General features: G+C 39.3%; 1 long non-coding RNA gene across 1 annotated transcript; it reads left to right on the top strand.

Annotated features, from left to right (window-relative positions):
- Positions 1-2,082: 2,082 nt before the first annotated feature.
- LOC140145153 (uncharacterized) lies at positions 2,083-9,218 on the top strand. The gene is made up of 4 exons (XR_011857995.1): positions 2,083-2,438; positions 4,663-4,949; positions 6,291-6,381; positions 9,022-9,218. It is a non-coding gene; the product is annotated as an uncharacterized lncRNA (long non-coding RNA).
- Positions 9,219-9,636: the final 418 nt, after the last annotated feature.

The raw sequence follows: 9,636 nt of genomic DNA, 5'->3' as shown, positions 1-9,636 counted from the left end.
CGACGATCAATTGAAAATGTTGACCTTTCAGTATTGAAGATATGGATTTTTTTCCCAAAACACCAAAAAAAAAAAAGGTCTTTTTGGGAAAAAAATCCATATCTTCAATATGAAAGGTCAAAATTTTCAATTGACCGTCGGCTTTTCCTCCCTGTTACATATACTTTATGAATATGTAATTAGATTTATATAATTTACTTCGAGGACTGTTATATATCAAAAATTTGAAAAATATCAAATTTTTATAATTTGTCATAAAATTTGTATTATATTGTGATTTTCAAAAAATGTAAATTATTTGATATCAGAAAGACATGCTTCGTATTCAGAATGCAATTCGATAGGTCTGAGGTGCTCTCATGTCCCACAAAAAATACTGTCGAAACGCAATAAACGCTCATTTTAGATCCCTTAAAGACGTCATTTCAGGGAAAAGGCAACTTTTTTTAAAGACATCATTTCAGAAAAAGGCGACTTTTTTAAAGATGTCATTTCAAAAAACAAAAAAGCAAGACTTCCTTTTCAGCAGAACCCCAAAACTCCTAAACCATGTCAGTCCGAAACCGGGGTCCGAAACCCCGCTAAAGACAGGGGCTAAACAACAACGACTTAGATAAAAAAAAGATGGCATTTTAGAAAAAAAGGTTAGGCCTACTCTTTTTTTTTTAAAGACGTATTTTTAGAAAAAGGCTATACTTTTCATAAAAAAGTAACCTTTTCAATTAAAAAACGACCTTTAGTAAAAATTATTTTTTGTCGGAACCCTATCAGTCTAAAACCCACATCGTTTTTTTTTTTTTAAATAAAAAAAATTATAAAGACTTTAGTTTTAGAAAAAGGCTTAACATTGACAAAAAAGAGATAGTGAAATTTCCGATTCACACCTTTAAAATATGGCCTAGCCTAAAATGGATTTTTTATTTACAAAATAATAGGCCTATGGCCTAGCTCTAAAATTGCCTTGCACTTGCTTTTTCACTGAGAAAGAACACTGATCGATAGGCCTAGGCCTAAGCTGATCCAAATAAATTGCATTTCGGCTACACACAAGGCATGTAGGTCTACCGTATCATTTTTTTGAAGGCCGTTACAATTTACAACTCTCATTGTACTGATTCCTTATTTAGGCCTACTCAAACTTTCAAAAATAGGGTGTTACATAATTTATACCGTACAAGTTGGAATAGACATGTAGACGTCGGCCTGGTATTCGTGCATTTGCTATACTATGCCTATGCGTATGCATGAGGCTTGGCAAGGCCAGCCTTGTTTTTAATATAAATTGCTTTAAAAAAAAGTTGCCATTTATATTATACGAAGGCTCAGCATCGGGGCCTATAATTCATATCCACAACGAGGAAGTTCTAATATTATTTAAAAGCCTAAAACTGGCTTCAAAACCAGACGCGTGAACATGGTGAAACGGGTGAAAAACTCAAAACATAATTGATTGGGAACTGTTTCGCTAGTATAAGCGCGTCACCCACAAGTACTTGGCCACATCTGGTGAAATAATTACTGGGCCAGTTAAAGTCGGCTAGCACTTGGCACTGATCCGGCACAATTGCGAGCCATATACGTAGCGCGCTAGTAGTTGCCCAGTACTAGCCGACTTTGTCTTGCCCAGTGCTAGCGCTGACTTTTTCTAGCCCAGTACTGGTGCTAGTACTGGGCGAGTGATAAAGCGGCTTATTACTGGCCCAGTACTGGTCCCGGGTACTGGTAGAAGCAGAGAAAATAAAGATAGAGAAGCGACACTCTCTGCAAACTGCCTATACCGTGCTATACCGCAGTTGAAGACATCTAATACAGTAGAGTGAGCAGACAGTACATGTACAATGTGATTCTCTCATTTATAATTAGGATTACGTCATTGCCAGAGCTTTGTTTTGTGAGCGGTACAAAGCGTATAAGTCCGCCCACCGCTGTCAATCATTCTAATGAACGAATCAACAAGCTCTGGCAATGACGTAATCCTAATTATAAATGAGAAAATCACATTGTACATGTACTGTCTGCTGTACTTCATGTCTTCCAACAAGTGCCGGAGTGTCGCGGTCCTGGTAGAAGTTCACAGGGAACTTGGCCGATTTGGTCCAGTACTGGGCCAGTGTTGGGCCACACCTGGTACCGGCGATTGGATCAACAAAAGGACCTTTCGTGTGGTCCAGCAAAAGTTACACTTGGATTGGACCATATGTGGAGCCCCTTCCAATGGGCCACATCAAGCCACTTTTGCTGGCCCAGAGCTGGTAGTACCACGAGCTGTCTTTAAGTTTTCATAAAAATTCTAATCAATCACCGGATGTGTTTAAGCTTATAAAAAGTAAATTAGATGCCGTTTAAAAGGTTTTTATTCGTATATCTTGGCCCAAAAGCATATACATATTTAACAGAATGTTAGAGGATTCAGGCTGACCACTGACGGCATCGAATAGGTATGTATAAACTATAAAAAAAATCTTGTAATTTCACATGCATAAATCTCATTTGGTTTCATTTTCCGCGAGCGGAGAGTGTCATGTCATGCATGTCAGCTCAAGAACATGAATGATGAACATGATATAGGACTAGGAGATATGACAATGACATATTTGTGGTAAATATGCTGACTGAATTTGAATCCACGATTAATGGAACAGTTTATTAGATCATTAGAAGACACAAGTTCATTCTGGTGAAACTATGACTTGCATTGGCATGCCTCCTTGCAATGCATTTTGGTTTATAGGTGTTCCACTCTTTTGCAAAGAAAAAGGAGAGAAGAGAAAGAGGGGGAAAGGAGAAAAAGACAAAGGAGAAAAGGAGAAGAGAAATACTTACATTGCACATAGGCCCATGCCTAAAACGGACATTTGGTTCGTAAGTAGGCCCTATATTTATATAGGCGCATAGGCCCTAGCTAGGCTAGGCCTGTGATTAATTTAGGCATTACTTGAAGGCGGGTCCTCGGCACAAAAACATGTGAAAATTACTGCTGGCCCGTCGACATGCCTATTAAGACTGACTCTGCTTACTTGAACATCGATCCATGCTTTAATTGCGAGTCTCAAGTTTTATAGGCCTAAATGCCCGGGGGGGGGGGGGCACTCACATGTAAAGGTGGTACGGGTATGTGCGCCGGTCAAGGGTCCCTTTTTCAGGCTCTCCGGCAGTTCCTTAAGCCCCACATTTGCAATATGCTCCAGTTCATTGACAACTGTAGCTCTTTAGCAAAAATTTGGAAATTTTAGCTCAAGCCTATAATTTGGCCGATTTTATGTAGTTCACAGAGCCCCACAAATATGTTGAAATTTCAGTTCATCAAGCCCCTATTTTGCCCCAAAATTAGTTCGTAGTTCCCAAAGTGTGGCGCTCCGCGCCGCACACCCCTACCAAAAATTTAATTTAGTGCCCCCCCCCCTCCCCCGGGCCTAAATGTCACTCAAGTGTAACATTTAAAATTTTGCAAATTGAGTTTGCCCACCCCCCTTTTTTGATCTACTAAGTTTAAAAATAATGCAGCAAATGGCTTCAATTGGACATTCATTTTCCAACTTCTGTGTGGGGAACATCCCCCTCAGGCTCAGACACCTCCTGCGTAGTGGATAAACAAGCGGCCAGCCATTTTCGCTTCTGCTTTCGACATTTGCCAATTAAAACTTGTCCACAAAAGCCCCACAAAAGACTTCATGGACTGCTCATTTCACACATTCTCGGCTTTTTCAAACTAAGATTTTACAAACTAATAGTGCAAAAATGGTCCACCAAATCACTTCAATTAGGTCTTCATTTGGCAAAAGTTTCTTACTTCTGAGGGGGAACATGATCACATCAACCCTTAGACACCCACCCTGCGTCGCGCAAGTGCGACGCGATGGCCGCTATGCGGCAATTTAAAAAATTTTTATTACTTTTTCTGAAATTGGGCTCTTGTTGGGCATCCAGTTTTCATACGCCTTGCGCCTGGGTGTTTAGGCCTATTCTATTTTGAACTGCTTATTCTGAACTGCATACGGTACTTAATTTTGTTTAAAAGCTACGGTATAGCTTTTTTGCATTTTTCAACCCAAATATCAAGTCACTTTTCAGGAATGAATTCCAGCCGGGTAAAATGTGTGTAAATAAATTTTATCACCATTAGAAGCTTTGTCCAAAAGTGCTGCACAAAAACCTTAAAATCATATGGCCTCTTTAAATCTTAAATCATGACTCTTATTGCAGCCTCTCTGCTTAGTGCTTAGGCCTATAGGCCTATGTATTTACATACATGTATATAAGTAGAAAAATCCAAATAATATGTATTTCATGCTGAAATGGCTTGTGGTTTGCTGGAGGTCATAGGTCAAAAACTATGGGTTGGGGGGGGGACAAGCAATTTTTGGCGCTCATTCTTGGGGCGCCTTTTAAATAAAATGCTCTAAAAATGCTTAGGAAAACAAGCGATTTTTGGCGGGCCGGTGGGGGGGGGGGGCAAGTGATTTTTGGCGAGCCGTTTGGAAATTTTACCCCCCAGGGGTGCTCATAATTATTGCACAGCCCCAGACAAGAATAAAGAATTGGAACATGTGTTATTTAGTGACTTTTTAAATAACTACCGCGGTACTGAAAATGATATGAATAAACATTTAGATGACCAAAATGTTTATTACTTTGTATCAATATTTTATTTTGTTGTTTCAGACAGGAATTGAGGAATATGGGGTAAAGGTAGATGGACTAGCTTAACGTTAGTCAAGCCGGCTTGACTAGGTTGCTCGACTAGCTTCAAGTTTAAATTTTGCCACTCTGTGGTATGTGACCTCTGACCCAACTCTAAGCGGGGAAACACAACTGTCAACTGTCAGAGTCAACTACTGATACTGTACTACACGAAAACACTGCACTGCAGAGCAACACTTCAAGTTCTTGCCCCAATGTCCTGGAATTAAATGCATCAAGATTTTGTAGAAGATGTCTTCCGCTACAATGTAAGTCTTGCTTTGTGTTGATTACATGTATGTAAAGTTGCAATTATTATAATATTACATCAGAAAGACCAAAAATAATGTCATTCATATGCCGGCATAACAAGCCATCAACATGCCAGTCTTTATGTACATAGCAGCTAGTATACAACACTGTGATACAACATGTAGGCCTGTGTACTATTTTTTGTTGTTGTATAGCAATACATGTAGTGCCAGCAATACACCCTAGATGCAGGCCCATATGCAGGGGGGGTGCGGGGGGGGTGCAAAAGTATACAAAAAGTCCCAAAATATGACAATTTATGAGCATATCGAGCAAAAAACAGGTTTTTACGCTTTTTGGCCAAAAAATGTCCAAATTTTTGAGGAAAAGTCCACTTTTTACAAAATTGCCCCCCCCCCCTTGGAAAAAAGTCCACCTTTTCAAAATCAGCACCCCCCCAAAAAAAACAAAAAAAAATAAACTTGTGGGACCCAAGTTATCCAATAGTCCAAGTTAAATTAAGGGCTGTGTAATGAGCACTGAGCCCTGAGGTAAAATTGGGTAGGGGCAAGATTATTTTGGCCAGCCAAAGGGGGGGCAATTTTGGCACTGCTCCGATAAGGGGGGTGACTTCGGGTGAGGGCAAGCAATAATTGGCACACATTCATAGGGCGTCTTTTAAATAACATGCTCTAAAATGCTAAAAATAAAATGCTCTAAAAGTGGGCCTTGGCCGTAAAGTTCAAGAGCAATTTTTGCCAAGCCAATAGGGGGGTGGGGTAGCAAGCATTTCTGCCATTTGAAAATTCCCCAGGGGGCTCACAATTATTGCACAGGGCTCCCTTAATATAAATTTATCAAAGGCATAACATATGATGATGATGATTGTCAGAAAATTCAAAACAACCCCTGTTGCAGATTGCATTTTGAGCTTTATTTTACCCTTATTTTGTTCTAAACGATTGAATTAAAACAGGAATTTGGATTGAAAAACTAGCCCTATTTTCACAATTTTAACTTTCATGAACACTTGAATAGTTCTATTAAGTACAGTGGCAGTGCCAGAATTTTTTTTCGGTGACATGGCCCCTGAAATTCACCCCCCCCCATGAAGGGGGAAGTGAATTTCAACAAATTTTGCCAAAAATTGCAAAAAAAAAAAAAAATTCAAATCAAATTTCAAATATGACTCATTTAAATATATCATACCGTACCTTAAATTAGCAACAACTTAGGCAAAAAAATGCTATGTGCATGGTCTGCAATTAATTACTTTTTTAAAGAATAACAACTGTGACCCAAAATCTACAATCGACAGTTTGTCAAATCCCATTTTAATTCCATGAATTTTTTTATAGGCTCTGTGGCTGACGATGCAACCGTGAAGCTTGAAAGACTCAACGCCAACATTATACAACTAGTCTGAATGATTTCGTTCAAATACCAAAGGTAACTGAAAAATGTGTGACCAGATCAACAGCCTCATCCGGTCATACTGTTCTTTATCCTAGATCAAAATGGAGACATTTTGCATCAGAAGAAACCTCATGTATTCTCATAATCCCCGTGATATTTTAGACCTGAAATATGTTCCGTTTACCATGTTTAGATGTTATAAACTGGTTCTCAGTGGCGACATCAGGAATTTTTTTCGGGGTGAATGGGGGCAAAATCTTCTAAATTTGCACAAAATTGCTGCAAAAAGTGAAATTTTCTGTAATTTTAGTTCAAAAACTGGGGAGTAAGAAAAATTCCCCCCCCCCCCCGTAGTGCTGCCAGAGATTGGTTTTGGGGGTGGCAAAGTGAATGAGTGCAAAATCATCCAATTTTGTGCAAAATTGCTGCAAAAAGTGATCATTTTTCAGAATAAGTGGGGGGGGGTAGACTACCCCGTAGTCCACTTGCCCATTGTGCATACTCTGGATATTGTATTTAAGCTTAAAACTCTGATTTAATTAATGTGTGCACAATTGATAGATTTTCACATCTGATCAGTCACCCTACTCCCTCTGTTTGTTAGCTTCCCAAGTGGACTACTGACATTGCCTTGCGGTTAAGATTTTTAACACGGGACTCTATGGAGAGTTAGGCCAATTTCTGGCCTAACTAAAATTGGCCATGATGTAATGCATCTTTAAAGGGATCTGCCTTGTGATTGGTCGCCCACACCTGGCTATGGTTTAAATCGTCTGGGCCCGCGCCATTACCATTAACTACACCGTAAACAACTGTCTGTGGTATTTATGGCGCTTTTTTGTGTTGACGCCGAAAGTTAATCTCTCATCAAACATCTAGCGTACTTGTCAGGGGTGTGATTTTTCCGGATTTTTTTTTTTTTTTTTTTCGCTTTTGGAGTGGCCCTGGACCAAGAGCTAAATGCTTAACAGAGATGTCACATTTCCGGAATTTTCAGTTTCCAGATATGAGAAAATCTCCAATTTTAAAATGAAAATTCCTTAGATTAGAACCCTGACTGGATGATTTATAGACACACTGTACTGTGCAAAAATGGTGATGCAATTTCTCATGTGTATGTGAATGATATGATACTGGAAGTATGTATTCACAAATAATAAATGTTTTTATACTATAAAGTGAAGTATTTTAACAGTTTCTCATTTTTGCATTTTACCCCATGAAATTGCATCTCCAGTGGTGCTCAAGTGTGTAAAACCCCTCTGGCTTCGGGGGGCTTCGCCCCCTCGACCCCCACCGGGGCGTTGCCCCTGGACCCCACCAGGGGCCCTTAAGCGGGCCCCTGGACCCCCGGCCGCAACATTGCCTTAGGGTTTTTTTTCAAAAAGCAACAATCACACCCCTGACTAAGAGGCTGACTTGTGGTTAATGGACTGATAAACAAGTATGCTTGACAGTGTGTTTTTAGAGAGCAAAGGCCAGGGGGTAAAGTTCTGCTTACAACTCAAAGTCCATAGTCGAATTTTTGGGGTTCGCTATCAATAAACTGGTAGATTCCAAAATTAGAATTGTTCAGTATTAAAGTGAGCCATTATAATTATGCAAGATAAAGTTGCATTCAATTACTTTTATTGTCACTAATCATCTGATATTTTTAACTCTTTATGACCATTTTACTAGTGAATACTTTAATTTTAATAAACATCAGTAGAATTTTGAGTTCAACGAAATGGGTTTATCATGACTAATAATAACATATTTTTAATAAAATTCGACTATGGGGTGGGGGGGGGGGAATATTGGGGGGGCAAATGCCCCGGTGCCACCAATGATGGTTCTATGGCCATTATGAAACACATTTTTGGTTCTATATGTTAAAACTGCTTGTGCAATTTAAGACAGTATACTATATTTGTATTAAGTACTGTCCCTGATGGTGGACTCTAAAAAATGGTGTGGAAATACATGACCAACCAAAATTTTGGAGGTGTAAGAACTTCTTAAAGTTTCCTACCCGTTGTCATTTGTCAAAATTAAGCTCCCATTTTGAAACATCAAAAAAAAATTGTTGTTGGTTTAGGGATGAAATCAAAACTCGACTGGCGGTTGACCGCCTGTCCTTTTGCTATTGTTCTAAACAATGGCACCTGGACAGAACCGCCCGGTCGAGTTTTGATTTCAGCCCTTAATTGATGGGACTATTACAGAGCCCCTGAATTGACACGGAAGAAAAAGAACTATCTTGGGGTCCGACATAGTAACTTGAGGGCCCAACTTAGTAAGTCGGGCCCTGAGTTACTAAGTCGGGCCCCAAGTTACTATCTCGGGGCTACGAGTTACTATCTTGGACCCCGAGTTACTAAGTCAGGGCCCATGTTACTATCTTGGGGCGCTCGAGTTACTATCTCAAGCCCCAAGTTACTATCTTGGCCCCCAAGTTACTATTTCGGGGCCCAGAGTTACAAAGTCGCTTTTTTTCTTCCATGTCACTTCAGGGGCTCCGTACACTATACATGTATTAAACTGTAAATAAAGTAAATTATTTTGATGATCCTGAATTTCGAATTTTTCACTGGTACTTTTTTCAGAAAACCGCCACATGTGAAAGCGGGAATATTCATTTTGCTAATTGAAGTTTAACTAACAGTAACTTTTTGCATAATTTGCCTTCAGGTGCTGCTGAAATGTGACCCAACTGTGGTAGGAATAGACTTCCAAAAATTCCAACTCATCAAGAAGAAAAAATGCTGTATATCCTGCATACATCAGCTGTGCAAAATAACGAGTTAAGCTGTTACACAAAAAAAGTCATGTGAAAAAAGAACCTTGCACTAATTTTGCCTGTCAAAGATGGATTTATCTGAATCATGCACATGAAACTTTTCTGATTCATGATTTGATGCACATGCAAAATTGATCCATCAAAACTTTTGATTGTGTGACTATATTATTGTGTTTACCCAACTGTATAACCCTTATCACTAATATCAGACTATCCAATCTGCAACTGCATGTATGGTTAAATTAGGGTTGTCCGCAGGCTGGACTAGCTTGAGGTTAGTCATGTCGGATCGACTATTTTGAGCATATTAGTCAAGCCAGCTGGACTAATGTTACATTAGTCCAGCTGGCTTGACTAGCGCTATGTTAGTCCAGGTGGGCACCAGTTGGGCTAACTTAAGTCAATAACTTGTCGAGTGACTAACAATAATATAAAATAGTTTTGTTTTAATTTTTTGATGTATATATAACAATAGTAGCCTTCAATGTTCTTTAACTATTAAAACC

The sequence above is a fragment of the Amphiura filiformis genome, unplaced genomic scaffold (genome assembly GCF_039555335.1).
Source record: "Amphiura filiformis unplaced genomic scaffold, Afil_fr2py scaffold_152, whole genome shotgun sequence".
NCBI classification, from domain to species: domain Eukaryota; kingdom Metazoa; phylum Echinodermata; class Ophiuroidea; order Amphilepidida; family Amphiuridae; genus Amphiura; species Amphiura filiformis.
Note: the sequence above shows the minus strand (reverse complement) of the source record. Positions and strands in the feature narration are given on the sequence as shown.